This window comes from Aquarana catesbeiana, unplaced genomic scaffold (assembly GCF_042186555.1).
Source record: "Aquarana catesbeiana isolate 2022-GZ unplaced genomic scaffold, ASM4218655v1 unanchor233, whole genome shotgun sequence".
In the NCBI taxonomy this organism is placed as follows: Eukaryota; Metazoa; Chordata; class Amphibia; order Anura; family Ranidae; genus Aquarana; species Aquarana catesbeiana.
Window position 1 is genome coordinate 282,773 of NW_027362661.1, and position 14,865 is coordinate 297,637.

Consider the following 14,865-nt stretch of genomic DNA (forward strand, 5'->3'; position numbering starts at 1 on the left):
TGCTTCAGTCTCCGAAGGAAAAACTCTGCTGCGCTTTTTTCACTAGAAAAAAAGTATTTTGAGACCATGACAACTCCCTTGTAATATGTACTCCCAAAAATGTAATAGTGTCCACCCTTTCCACCTCCTCACTACCTATGTAAACCGGGCAATGGATTGATGGTGGCTTCTCCCCCGTGTGAGATCTCTGATGTGTGAAAAGACGGGCCTTTGCTGAAAAACATTTTCCACACTCAGGACAGGAATGCGGCATCTGCCCCGTGTGAGATCTCTGATGTCTGTTAAGAGCGCACTTCTGTGTAAAACATTTTCCGCACTCAGAACAGGAATATGGCTTCTCCCCTGTGTGAGATCTTATATGCACATTAAGATTGGATTCAAAACAGAAAGACTTCCCACACTCCATACAAGAAAGCCTCTTCTCTGTTGGAAGGACGGCACCGTCCCTCACAGTCTGAGGTTCCTCAGGATAAGAGGAATACGATGGTCCATCTACACTGTGTGGTGCCGGATGGACATTTGAGGTAGTCGGGTTTTCTCCTGGACTATACTGTGTGATGTCCTCATCTTCTACTTTACAGTCTGGATACAAAGTGAGACAATCCTCTGAGGTTTTCCTCATCTCCCGTCCATCTACTAAAATAGAAATAAAAAGATTATTACTAGACATGAGCAGATTGGTTCCCCTAAACCAGGACTCCGCCCACATCAGGCAGCTTTGTCTCTGAGGATCTTACAATTCCCCCCTCAAGGTAACTAGTAAATGGGTCCTCTGATCTCCTACCAGTTCATTTCTTTATTCATGGACCTTAGTCAGAGAGTGAGGAAACAACGAGAACTGTCTTTTATAGGAGTGACAGTGATGAGGGGATTATAGAACGAGTGTCCCCACCCCCTCTATCACTCATTGCCATCTTCCCAACACAAGAAGTACTGCACTTCCGTATTTAGCCCATGATTTAGTCAAGACTGGACTGATCCTGAAGACCACCATCATTGGGTTATTGACGCCTCCCCCATTATCACTTTCTGTTTAAGGTTCCAAAGTTTGAGGATGTTATCACATTATTATTAACATGTAAAAGTCTGTGCTCCAATCAAATCATCAGATATAAAATGTCCAGGTGGTATAAAATGGTGTAACAAAAGAGAATACATATTAGACATGTGCACACTGAAATATTTCGTTTCGGAATTTAGTTTTCGTCCGAAAAATAAATTTATTTAGTTACTCCCGAAATTCATTTTTATTTATTTTGTCTGCTTATTTGCTGCCAGCTGTACCCCAGAATCTCCATAAATCCAGTCTAGATACATAAATTGTGTCTGCAGCACAGAGAAGGAAGATTATCCGAGAGAAATACAGTAATACAGGATGACCATAGTAATATACCAGTACTAGTAAAAACCCCAAAAAATTATAAAAGTCCCTAAATCTATCCCATAGTTTGTAGACGCGATAACTTTTGCGCATACTAATCAATATACGCCTATTGCGATTTTTTTTACCAAAAATATGTAGAAGAATACATATCAGCCTAAACTGATGAATAAATTTGTTTTTTATATTAATTTTTTTGGATACGTATTATTGCAAAAAGTACAAAAAAATTGTCACTCTTTGTTTATAGCGCAAAAAATAAAAACTGCAGAGGTTGAATAAATACCAACAAAAGAAAGCTTTATTTGTGGGAAAAAAAGGACGTCAATTTTGTTTGGGTACAGAGTCGCACGCCCACGCAATTGTCAGTTAAAGCGAAGCAGTGCCTGGTCATTAAGGGGGAAAATTCTTTATTAAAAAACAAAACAAAACAAAAAACAGTGTGCTCCAATGTAGATCCATCGTCAATTATGACGCCACCGCACCGAAAACTGAAAATGAAAAAAAAAAAATCACGCCCCCCCACCGTGACGGCAAACCGCCAAATTGGCTGGCTTGCCATTTGACAGTTCTTACATTATATAGGTGTAGCAATAACTCTCCGTGGAGCTGCTGGTTTAAAGCGGGCTGTTTCCTTCACTCTCGCTACCTCTGTTTCACCAGCACCGGGTCTAGGGTCCCGTTGAGTTTACCTCTGGACGATGTAGGCACCAAACACTTGAGTATGTTTTCCAATGCTTTAATGAACAAGTAATAAAGGAAGCAGCAGGAAAGAGGCAGAAGGAAAGCTGCAGAGAAGCTCAAATACCTTTTCTTAGTATTATTTAGAACATTATTTGGAATTGGACACTTGTAGTTGGATGCACTCCCCTTGTGGGATTCAATCTTTGCCCGCCTGGATAGGCCTCTCTCACCCGCCCAGCAGCCAGCACGCAGCACAAACAAAAGTCTCTGCCACAGACTTGTTTGGAACAAAACCCGTATGATTCTCTGCCACAGGATGTATTGGTTTACGATGAGTGTCAGACACAGCACTTGAACCTTTAAGCCAACCTGGCAGTACTATGCAGTAAGACCACTTCAAGATACGTCCTCCAACCGAGTCATCAGGCCCCTCTCCAGACCAGCACTCTGCATGATCCTTCCATGACGGGTCCTCCTCTGGGATCTCCTCAGTTGTCCAGCTTCTTCACTCAGGACAGAAAGCTCAGGACCGTTCCTCTGCCACTGTGGTAGGCCCCAGACAGGCCTCTGGGACCCCCAACACGCCGCAGCGACGTGGGCCTCCGGGAACGGAGGACCACGAGGTGGTACTCTTAACGCATACCTGTCGGCCAGGAGGGCCAGCAGGTGGCTGAAAACGAACCCCTAAACATGGCGTCTGTCCCATAAATACCCTCTCCCAGAATGCAACTTGGAGGACCACCTCCACCGAGTTGTCTCCGGGACAGAGGAGCAGTCATACGCTTCAACATGTTGCCTTTCCAACACCAGCCCATGGTGACAACGACACCTACCGGCACAGTGTGGAACTACACGCAACTCAGCCAAGCTGGAACAGAGGCAAATCTAACTTCACCTAACATGTAACCCACAAGATTTACCTATCAGCGGTAGATTAAAAATCTACCAACGCCACATACTCCCCCCCACTACAATAGACGGTGTCCTCAATGTCTGTCAAAAAAAAAAAAAAAAAAACTCCCAAGCCTGAGAGTAGGTATTTGAGCTTAAAACTTGGATTAAAGTAAAGAAGAGAAGAAGACAGTAGAGAGACATTACAATTTCAACATTTCTCTTTTAAACAATATGTTCACATCCGTAAACAAAACCACATTAAGACTGTTGCAACCCCACTATCTATCTGGCTGAAAAGCCTAACAGCTTGATAGCAGGTCCACTTGCTCCTGAAAAGAAACAAAGTTAAACACACACACAAGATATATATAGTTTAGGAGCAAAGTCTCATTCTTAAAAAAAAAATGAAACTCTCTTCCCATAATTTTTTCTTATGTTCCCACTAAGGAACCAACTAAAATAACTTGAGGAGTCCATCCCTATATATATTTAGGTATGTCATATCTTTTAAACGAAGGAAGTCCGGCTAGCAAAAAAAACACGGGCCTTGGATTTAGAAACACAGAGCTGAACACCAAATCTTGACCTTGAAGATCTCTGAACACTGACACTATCTATCTACATACCCCACAGTTCTTTATCCATAATCACCAGTAGAACCGAGGATCTGGCAATGTCAGTGATTTTCCCTGTTTATCCACTGTAGTAATAAAGTACACCACGTCATCTTTTCCTGGTCTGCAAAGGGACCACTTTGTCAGCATGAATGTGCCGACCATAGTTCCAGTGTAGGAAACATCCACTGAAGCGTTCATCCATAGCGACAGAATATCCAGTTTTCCGGAAAGGCTTAGGCACAGACAAATAGTCCCAAACAGCTTCACTGTACCAAAGCTCCCGGTTAGCTTCAATCTCTTGCATAATGTCCTGGGTAACATATGGGAACTCCAGACCATATTCCGTGGCCACACGCTTGTTAAGCATTCTCTGTAAATGTGCAAGTTTAGGCAACGATCTATTTTTCCCCAAACCAGGGGGCACACAAGAGTTCAACGACTTACTCACCATAGACCCGATGGGTGTTAGCAACAAAGTAATAACTTTAGGCAATGTCTCCCCGACAGTACTGTGTGGCTCCACACAAGGTGATGTTCTCCCAGAATCCAGGGCTGTCCATTCTGAGAAAGTTAAGGCAGAAGCAACGTCTTCACCCTGAGCCCATAACAGTTCTTGTGACATTGTCTCAAATAAATCATCATCACCGGAGAGATCCAACAAATATTTACACAAAGTCCCAGATACATTCCCCTCTGATCTCTCACCCGTTCCTGACGTGGACTTCTCCGGTTCGGGCAGTCTCTGGGGTAGGCCTCGACCATGGCCACGGGAAGCCTTTACATATCCCACCTTCCTCTGAACAGGTACAACGGGGATAGGCGTAGTGGACGCAGAAATCAAAGTAATGTCCACTGATGAGTCGGTTACCGCAGTATCTCTCTCAGGAACACTTTCGGTGACAACAGGCGAAATCATGGCCTGCCGTTCTTTTTCAGCAGTAGTAGCAGCTTCTACTGTGGCGATACCTGTAGCCCAGTCCATATGATAAGCACGAGGCAACATGGTTGGTTGCTCCACCACAAACAAATATTCTCCACATTGTGGGCAGCGAACAAATGGACGGAGATGTATGACCAGTCCTTCACACTTGTGGCAAAGCATGCCCAGTCCTTCAATATCTCCAACTGTATAAAGAACAAACCTCTCCTGCGGTTTCAGACGAATGCCGGTATCTGTAAGCAAGGTGCCGGTCAGCATAGCACCTGCAGCAGTGCTGGTAGGGAACATCTTAGGCCCCACAGTTGGTTGCATCACCGAAAAAGACATGGCCACACTCTGATCTTCTTAGCATGATCACGAGGCCTCTCTTCTTCTCTGGCGCCAACACATACACGCGTCCCACGCGGTATCAAGTAGGCTAGGCTCCTCCCACTTGTTCCTCTGATTACGTAGCTTCCGGGCTTTCACTGGCACCCGCTGCCTACGCAGTCAGAAATAAAGTCTACAATTCTAAATTCTACAGGTTGAATGTTTTGAGTTACAGTGGAGGTCTAGGGCTAGAATTTATCCTCTCGCTCTGCTGATCGTGGTGATACCTCACATGTGTGGTGTGAACACCGTTTTCATATGCTGGCGCTACTCACATATGCGTTCGCTTCTGCACGCGAGCTCGGCGGGACGGTGTGTGTTAAAATTTTTTTTTTCTTATTTATTTTACCTTTTATTTTTACACGGTTTAAAAAAAAAATTCACTTTTATTCCTATTAGAAGGAATGTAAACGTCCCTTGTAATAGAAAAAAGAATGACAGGACCTCTTAAATAGGAGATCTGGGGTCAAAAAGAATTCAGATCTCATATTTAGACTAAAATGCAATAGAAAAAAAAAAAAATTGTCATTTAAAAAAAAATAAATAAATAAATGGCTCTTTAAGAGCTGTGGGCGGAAGTGACGTTTTGACTTCCGCCCAGCAATTGTATGGAGAGGGGTAAAAGTGATCTTACGGCGAATCTGCCACAGAGACCACTTTTATCTTGTAGCAGACCACCCGCTAAAAAGGAAGATACAGGGGTTATGGCAGCTAGCTACTGCCATAACAACAATATCCTCCTTCAAACAGCCGACGTAAAACTGTAGCGGGCGGTCCATAAGTCGTTAAGTAGACTTTGACTGTTCTCACCACATCAAAAGAATGTAGTGATTTTTCTTCCATAAAACAGGGTTCTGGAAAAATGAAGGTAGAACAATATCCTGGTTTAGATTAAAAACCTGATATTACCTTTGGTAAAAAGTTAGGATGAGGACGCAATACTACCTTATCCTTGTGAACAATAAAAATATGGCTCTTTACAAGAAAGAGGAGCCAATTCTAATACCCTTCTTGCAGCAGATATGGTTACCAGAAAAAATAGTTTCCTTGTCAAAATAGGACCAAGGGAAAATGTCGTATCGGCCCAAAAAAAGGCTGTTTTGTAATGCCGACAAAACTAAATTCAAGTCCCAAAGGTTCAGGGGTTACCTAACCGGAGATTAAGCCGCGTTACCGCCTGAATAAAGTTACCAACCAAAGAACGCGAAGCAATAATACCGATAAGTGCTTTCTAAGGACAGGTCTCGGCCTTAAGGCCAGCCTTATTTCTCACCCCATCTGCAGAAAGTCAAGGATTCTACCTTTGACCTATTTACTGGGGTGCAGCTCCTGGTTTCACACCAGGAGACATATGTTTCCCAGACTCCATAATATATAATTTTGGAGGCTGGCTCCCTTGCATTAACTAAGGTAGAAACTACTGAACCTGACATCCCACGCTTCTTCAGAGTCTGGCTCATAATAGCCAGACCATTAAATTTAGCGTTTATAAAGTAGGATGGAACACCGGACCTTGCGAGAGAAGGTCTGGTCATGATGGTAGGGTCCATGGGTCCCCTACTGCCATCTTTACAATCTCTGCATACCAAGATTTTCTGGGCCCCGCTGGGGGCCACAAGAATCAACAACTTCCTGCTTGATCCTGCCACGAAGTCGCAGACAGAATAGGAGGGAATGCATAAATCAGTGAGAACCGATTCCACGGGAATAGCAAGGCATCTGTTCCACATGCTAGTGGATCCTTTGTTCTTGCCACAAAGTTGTCGATTTCTTTGTTGAACCTGGACGCAAACAGATCTATGTCTGGGATCCCCCATTTTTGACATATTTACAGGAACATATCCGGGTAAAGGAACCATTCTCCCGGGAACAACTGCTGGTGACTCAAGTAGTCCGCCTGTCAATTTTCTATTCCTAGAATGAAGACTGCAGATAGGCAAAGTACATTGTTTTCTGCCCAAAATAGGATATAATTCACCTTTCTCTGGGCCGCGCAACTTCTTGTGCCCCTTGGTGATTAATATAGGCCATTGCTGTAACATTGTCGGATTGAATCCTGGCAGGACAATACCATAAACTGAACGTTCAGGCCCTCAGGACCAAGAGCTCTGCCTGCATTTCTAAAATGTTAATGGGCAAGGCCATTTCTGGTCTGGGCCACTTCTCTTGGACAGTTGCCTCTTCCAGGACTGTTCCCCAACCTAAACAAAAAAGGTTGGCATATGTTGTTACCATTTCCCAGGTAACTGAATGAAGGATTTTCCCCTTTGTAGATTTTTGGATAAACTGAGGCTCCAGCGCACCCAGCCTATAGCACCTGGTTTTTCCAGGTGGTCTCTCATCCGGGTATTAACCAGGCCCGACCCTGCTTTGCCTCCAAGATCAGACGGGATCAGGCGCTAACAGGGTGATGTGGCCGTAGGCTTTGGAGTCAAGACACATTGGGAATGTAGAGCTAGAACCCCTTGTTCCAAGCCGATAGGATACTGTTTTGCAGCAGTCTCGAATGAAACTGAGCATAAGGAACGGCCTTGAATGAAGCCACCATCTTTCCCAACAACCTCATGCAAAGTTGAATAGAAGTAATTCATCTTGCTTCGACCACCTAAACCAGTTCCTTTATGGCGCTGATCTTTGCCTGGGGTAAAAATACCCTTTTCTGGGTGTACCTATGATTGGACCCAAGTATTTTAGCCTTCTTCATGGTTTTAATGGAGATTTCTCCTAGGCTGAGAATCCGACCTAGAATTTCCAGGTAGCTGAATGTGGTGACCATACTTTGGTCTAAGCGGGCTACCGACTGGTCTATCAAGAACAGATCGACTAGGTAAACCATAATAGTTATACCTTGGGCCCTTAATCTGGCTAGAAGAGGGGCCAGAACCTTTGTAAACACTAAAGGTGAAGTAGCTGGACCGCAAAGCAGAGCTACACACTGAAAATTAAGATTTTCCACCTTGAGTAGTAGATATTACTAGTGAGCGAGGAAATAGGCATATGGAGATATGCATCTTTGATGTCGATTGACGCCAGAAGTTATCCTCCTTGTAGGATGGAGATAACTGTATAATAATAATAACTGATTTGGATTGACTCCATATGAAAAAAGATTGGTTATATTCAGAAATTGAATTTAGATTTTTGAGATCCAGAATGTCCATTCGGATTTGGCACAATGAAAAAAAGAGGTTTGAATCAAACTCCAACCTCTGTTCTTACATGGGGACCCCCATGATCACTTTTTTCTTTTTCTATGGATCGTTAGAAATGTTTGATCTGAGAAAACGAGGAGATGGGAACTCTTGGAACCCCAGTTTGTACCCTGGAGCTATTGAGGAAGTTCCCCATTCGTCTCGACACTCTTCCTGCCAGATCATTGAGAACTGCAGAAGAATTTCTCCTATTCGATTGAACCTGGCGTTGGAAGCCGCCGTGACTGCCTGTAAGCTGATGCCTCTGGCACAGGAGAAGGAGCTTTAAAATGAAAATACATTTACTCCTTTTCTTAAACGGCAAAAAGGGGTGCTTTTCACTAGAATTTCTTTGGATGTATTCCAAAACATCCCCAATAGCTCTTTCACCGCAAAAAGGAAGACTAGCCAGGAGCTTCTTACAAAAGCGCTTAGGGAAGGGCGCAAGGCCTGATGGATAGAATCTCTCATAACAACTATAGCAAACATAAAGCTGTCTCCTGGGCCTGCTGAGCAGGATAACCTTGAACACCTGTTTAAACTGATCTCTCAATGATTAAGCGATTACTGTCAGCGCAGGCTGAGACACTCAATCTGCCAGAGAAAAAAAAAGTGTTTTTTTTTCCTTTCAATAGGAATTCCACCTTTTTATCCGTTGGATTCCTAAGCATTTGAGCATTGTCTGCCGGACAAGTCAAACTTATTCACAGAGGATATAGCAGTGTTAATTGCTGGTATACCCTACTTAGTGAATTTCATCCGCCATAGGATAAAGTGTGAAAACTTTTTAGGAGGGAAAAAAAAGCTTATCTGGGTGATCCTCTCAGATACAAAAAAGCTTTTCCAGCAATGAATGGACAGGAAAAGGCATGCACAGCTTGAGGAGGCTTTAGTGAACCCAAACACTCAGTTAAGGGTACATAAACGTGGAGCGATCATTCAGCAAGAAATTGCACCATCAATCTTAAGATTGGAACAGCTGATTCTCCCGAATTTGACACCTCAGAAGAGGAGTCATCAGCCTCACCACGGTCCCTTGAGGGAATTTGTCTTCTTCTGCCCCTAGTTCCTCAGTTTGAGGGTCCTGGGTAATGGAAGAAAAAGTCACATTTTGACCCACACTGGGATGCGATTAAAGTTGTTAAACTTTTTTTCTTCCAATTATCAAAAAATAAACAGGGGCTGCAGTGTTAAAAAACAGTTGCAGGCATTTCATGGCCCTGATGCTCATTCTGACCAGCCACCCCCTCTCGGAGGATGCCATTTGTAGAGATGAGTAGGCTTTCCAGAGCTTGAGAGAGACACTTTTAGCTCTTTTTTGGGGGTTTCAACCCCCCCTTCTGACCATAGCTCGATGCACAAAGAAGAGGTACTACCAGAAAAAAATCGCATCCACTGCTTGAGCAATAGTCCAGCTACTGCCGCTGCTATTAATGCTCAGCCTGATGCAAATAGTAAGTGTGTCAAATAGGAAATGCATGAATCATCAAAACCTCTTTCATGCTCTTCTTTGCTCTTATGTCTCTCCGACAATTTTGCAGCCAGCACAAATTGAGTTTTTCTTTTAAAAACACACTCCCATGTTGGAGGATGCCAAAGCCGCGCTGAGACCCGCCCCCACATCGTATCACGCCCCCCTCCTTTCTTTTTAAAAAAAAAGAGTTTACCCGCGCAAGCACGGGCCTCCGATCCAAGGGGATTGGCTGAGTGAGGGAGGGATGGCGTGGAGGAGACCTGGAAGCCGCCACCGTGTAGAGGTGGTGAAAGAAAACGGCATTGCCGATTGTTTTTAGTTCCCCCTTATATCAGCCTCTTGAAGAGGGGAAAAGTTCAGCTCAGGTGGGGGTGTCTGGAGGAAGCAAAACCCCCCAAACTTACCGGAGGTCTGCCTGCTAGCCAGAGGAAAAAAGTCTGCTGCTTCTGTGACACAGCGTGACTCTGAGCAAAGCATGAGAAGGTAGTGCTCCATACAGCCCCCGGTGGTGACACTTAGGCATGACAACATTTACTTCTTTAAAGGAGACATTTCATAAGAAAATGTAAAAATTCCTTAGAAAAACTCCACTTACCTTTCCCGCCGCAGGGTTTTCTGTGGTAAAACCAACAGACCCAATCTTCACGCTTCACAGTGGGTTCCGTTACCAAACCTTCAGAAACCGGGGACCCTCAGGGAACCCACAATTCTGGACCTGCAATAGCACCCCACAAGTAAAACTTTATGGCTTTAAAATACCAAAGTACTGGATCCCAGGGTCCAGCTCTCTAAAAAGAGAACCTTGTTTCTTCGGATACGAGGCCCGGGTACCATTAAATTTGGCCTGAAAGACACTTTAAATGGATCCGGCTGCATAGCTAGCCCCAGCAAGGATTGCTCCAGAGGAGCTCAGCACAGCACATCTTCACTCATGACCAACACCTAGACACTGGTGAAAAAACTGAGATACCCCCAGTAGTGGGAGGGGTTATATAGGGAGGCAACTTCCTGTTTAGAGTGTGCCAGTGTCCAGCACCTGAAGGTGGACTATAACCCACATAGTAATTACTATGGCTCTGTGTCCTGTGATGTACGACTAAAGAAATAGTTCTAGAAAGGTGAAGAGTCCAATCACAGAAGATTCTGGAAGATAAAACCCGGAACCATGGCACCAAGAGAGTCCAACTTCTTCTACTGTATGTATAATGAATTTGTGTGAATAAGAAGTTAATCTGAACTTTACGTACAATGATTTCCTAATGCAGGAAAAGGGAGGGAGATTTCTTCTACTTTCTCTATTGGAGCCTGCTCTGCCTTCAGTCACTTCTTACACAACTCATTGCTCTGTGCTTCCAACTTCCTCTTTATATACAGAGATCAGATCGAGTCTTAACCTTCCTCAGGCTGTGTGTATGGGGGTGTGAATTTGGAGTGATATGTTTGGAGGATTTTTGAGGGGTCACTATGTTGGTATTCAGAATAATCAACAGAAAATGCCCAACAATTCTTTTTTTTTACAATTCCAGTAAAACCTCATTGTATAAGAATAAAAAGACTCTCCATCAGAAACACTCCTCAGACTTTGATGTGATAATCCATTGTCTCCATGTACACATCCACCATACATAGACTGTCTGGTGGGATTCCTAATCTGGGGAGACCTAAACCACCGGTTATCTACTACAGATTCCACCAACAGATTGTACAGACAGACCATGGACAGACCTCCACCTTTCACAGAAGAGTTCTCCTTCTTCAGACTGAGATGGAGGATCTACAATTCTATAACTTCCGATCAATAAGATCTGATCATACTGATTGATACAATAGTCCAGTGTACAGTATTATTGGCGTCTTCCTATGTATGTGTAATGGACCCCTGACTTGGTCCTCCGATCTGATCCCAGGTTATGGAGCAAGCGACTAGGCACAGGGTATTTTCAGTCAGATGCATCAAACTCTCCTCAGACAGTAATCAGGCAGATAGTGTCTTTTTATTGTTTTGTAGAACTGGGAAAGGGATTGGGAAAAGCTTTGGGATGCCCAGAACCCAACAACATGAATGAGGACAGCATCTTGAAGCAGCTATTTCCCTCTACAGAAAGGTAGCACACAGTTTAAGCACAGGGGCCTTCTCTTCCCTAAAGCAAAGTCCTGGCATCTTGGTTTAGAACTGTCCCTCTATCCAGAAAGGGTGCACAAGCAACAGTCATTTGCTCAGGATTCTCTGACGCCTACTCACTGTGATCCAGGCAGACTGAAGGCCTCCTTGTGACTCTGACACAAGATATCCCAAATGGATCCTCTCTAGACTGTTGCCTTGAATATTCTGGTGACTTTAGGGGTGATCCTATGGCTCCTCACTGAGCGAGAACCATCCAGGACTTCTTAAGGCTTCTCCTGAACCTTGGAAGGCTTAACAGCATTTACAGACTGGGTCACGCTCAGCAGGCAAAAGGAACTGGCAACTCTCTGCTCTCAGCCTTATATACACCTTACAGCCCCTGCTGGCCATTATTCTCAATGGAGGATTGACTGAAGCTGTATCCAGGGCCAGCTCAGACTCTGCCCTCTCCTTCTCACTATGTTTCCAGAAGATTCTGGAAAGACGGGAGACAGACAAGCCCGCAGCTGCAGAACTCAGAGTAGACAAAACACAATTAAGTGTTCACTTCTATCACCTGACCTAGGATGGCGCTACATATGGATGACTTCAGAGTAATGAAGGAATAATGTCTACACTTGTACTCACCAGGGGTGAGAGTAGGGTTTCGTGTTACTTTGATTTCACAGTAAATCCTGCAGGTTTGAAGTTTGCAGTCTCTGAAAATGTATGCACAAATATACTTATGAAGAGGGGGGTTCAGAGAGGCCAATGAATGGAACCCGGACAGACTGGCTGATCCCTAGTAGGGATGAGGTTCAAGTTCACAGTGACACAGGGTTTTCTGCAGTCTGTGACTGCTCTGAACTAAACTGTCTGTTCAACACTAGGGATGAACCGAACACCTCCCTGGTTCAGTTTGCACCAGAACTTGCAAACAGACAAAAAATTTGTGCGAACATGCATGCACTGTTAAAGTCTTTGGGAAACGAATGTGAAAAAACAAAAGTGCTAATTTTAAAGGCTTATATGCAAATCATTGCCATCAAAAGTGTTTGGGGACCCGTGTCCTGCCCCAGGGGACATGTATCAATGCAAAAAAAAGTTTTTAAAACAGCCATTTTTTCGGGAGCAGTGATTTTAAGAATGCCTAAAGTGAAGGAATAAAAATGAAATATTCCTTTAAATATTGTGCCTGGGGGGTGTCTTTAGTCTTCCTGTAAAGTAGCGCATTTTTCCCATGGTTAGAATAGTACCGCAGCAAAATGATGTTTCTAAAGGAAAAAATGTCATTTAAAACTGCTCGCGGCTGTAATGTATTGCGGGATCTCGTGAATATACATGAAAAATCATTGAAAAAAAAACAGCCACATTTTTTTTAAATGGCGTGGGGGTCCCCCCCAAAATCCATACCAGACCCAAAGGGCCTGGTATGGATGGGAGAACCCATGCCTTTTTGTTTCTTAATTCTGAATATTATATATTGTACACTGCACTATATTATATATAGATTTCCCCACGAACGCCCCATATTGTTCGCTGTTTGGCGAACATGCTTTCAACTCGAACATCAAGCTCATCCCTACTTGTCATCAAGATGCAGCTTGCCACCAGATTCTGAGACCTCCATTCTACTGTATCGCCAGAGCCACCGCTAGAGGTCCGGAGTCAGCACTGGTGATTTTGTCTCCGCCGCCATTTTTGCAAAGAGCAGCTCTCCTGAAGGCCAAGGGGAAAAAAACAAGAGGCGGAGCCCAGGTGGCAATGAAAGTGGCTGCCAATAGAAATGGAGCTGCCACCAAACCCCCGCCCCGCAGCCTGGCCCACAACCCAGGCTCTGCCTCTTGTTTCTTCCCCTCGGCCTCAACGAGAACGAAAATGGTGGTGACCCCAGATCTCTAGCAGCGGCACAGATTCATCACGGAACACCGGGACAAAGCCAATATCCTGGGGAAAATCAGGACTGTTGGTAAGTATGCAATAGATAGAATATATGATGGAGGAGCATAACAAGCATTTTCCCAGCTGTTATAAAATTGGGCCATCATTTAATTAACACAGTGATTTCCTATGATCCCCAGCTCCATCTAAAAGCCATAATGAGGTATTTTCCCTAAAATACCTCTATCGGGAAAAGTGGAGCAATACTACATTATTGCCACTAGAGGGTACCAAACATAATAGGAAATCATTGTATGAAATAAAATATGACCGATACTTTAGTTTCTGGGGCTTTTTCTGCCACCTCTCTTTTGTTCTACATCTCAGTACACACGTCCTACAATTATTACTTGAACTAGTTTCCATGATGAGCTTTGAAATGTTGGTCATAGAGACAAGACGCTCGCCCCGTCACAGTCTTTGAATATCAGTTTTTACATAGCTTTATTATGTTGGATATTGTTTCTACAATTGGATGTTACTGATGATTGTATTCACTGCCCCTTTGTGTATTCCTAGGCCCTTGGGCCCATCTAACTTCACCTCCTTTCTAATAAAATATTTGTTGAATTACAAACAAAATTACTAATATTTGTCACAGCTGGAGGAATGCGTGCAACATTCATTTAACAATTTTTTTTTAATAGACTGCTAAATATTTACAAAAGCTACAAAATGGATGAAAGGTAATGACTCAATTTTTATTTTTCTCCTGCTATCAATGGCCAACACGGTACAACACTTCATCCATGTCTTTGGTGGTCTCTGATCTCCTTATGAACTGTTTCTTACATGACGACGATCAGCCATGGAGTATATCTGAGGTGTATATCAGGGTGTGCTTCTTCCCCACATGAGACCTGTGATGTCCAGCAACATTCATATAGAAGACATTTCCCACGCTCAAGGCACTAAAACACCTTGAGGGTTGTGTGGGATCTCTGATGTACAGGAAGACAGGACTTCAGTGAGGAACAATTCCCTCACTCAGGACAGGAAAGTGGCTTCTCCCCTGTGTGAGATCTATGATGTCTGTAAAGACTGGACTTATCTGAAAAACATTTCCCGCACACAGAACAGGAATGCGGCTTCTCCCCCGTGTGAGATCTCTGATGTGTGTGAAGATGGGACTTCCGTGAAAAACATTTCCCACACTCAGGACAGGAAAGTGGCTTCTCCCCTGTGTGAGATCTCTGATGTCTGGAAAGAGTGGACTTCACTGAAAAACATTTCCCGCACTCAGGACAGGAATATGGCTTCTCCCCCGTGT

General features: G+C 43.9%; 1 protein-coding gene and 1 pseudogene across 1 annotated transcript in view; both read right to left on the reverse strand.

Annotated features, from left to right (window-relative positions):
* The window catches only part of LOC141121825 (uncharacterized), a 197,010-nt gene that overhangs the window by 166,511 nt on the left and 15,634 nt on the right, over positions 1-14,865 (reverse strand). The window lies entirely within an intron of this gene.
* Positions 7,191-7,309, reverse strand: LOC141121915 (5S ribosomal RNA; annotated as a pseudogene).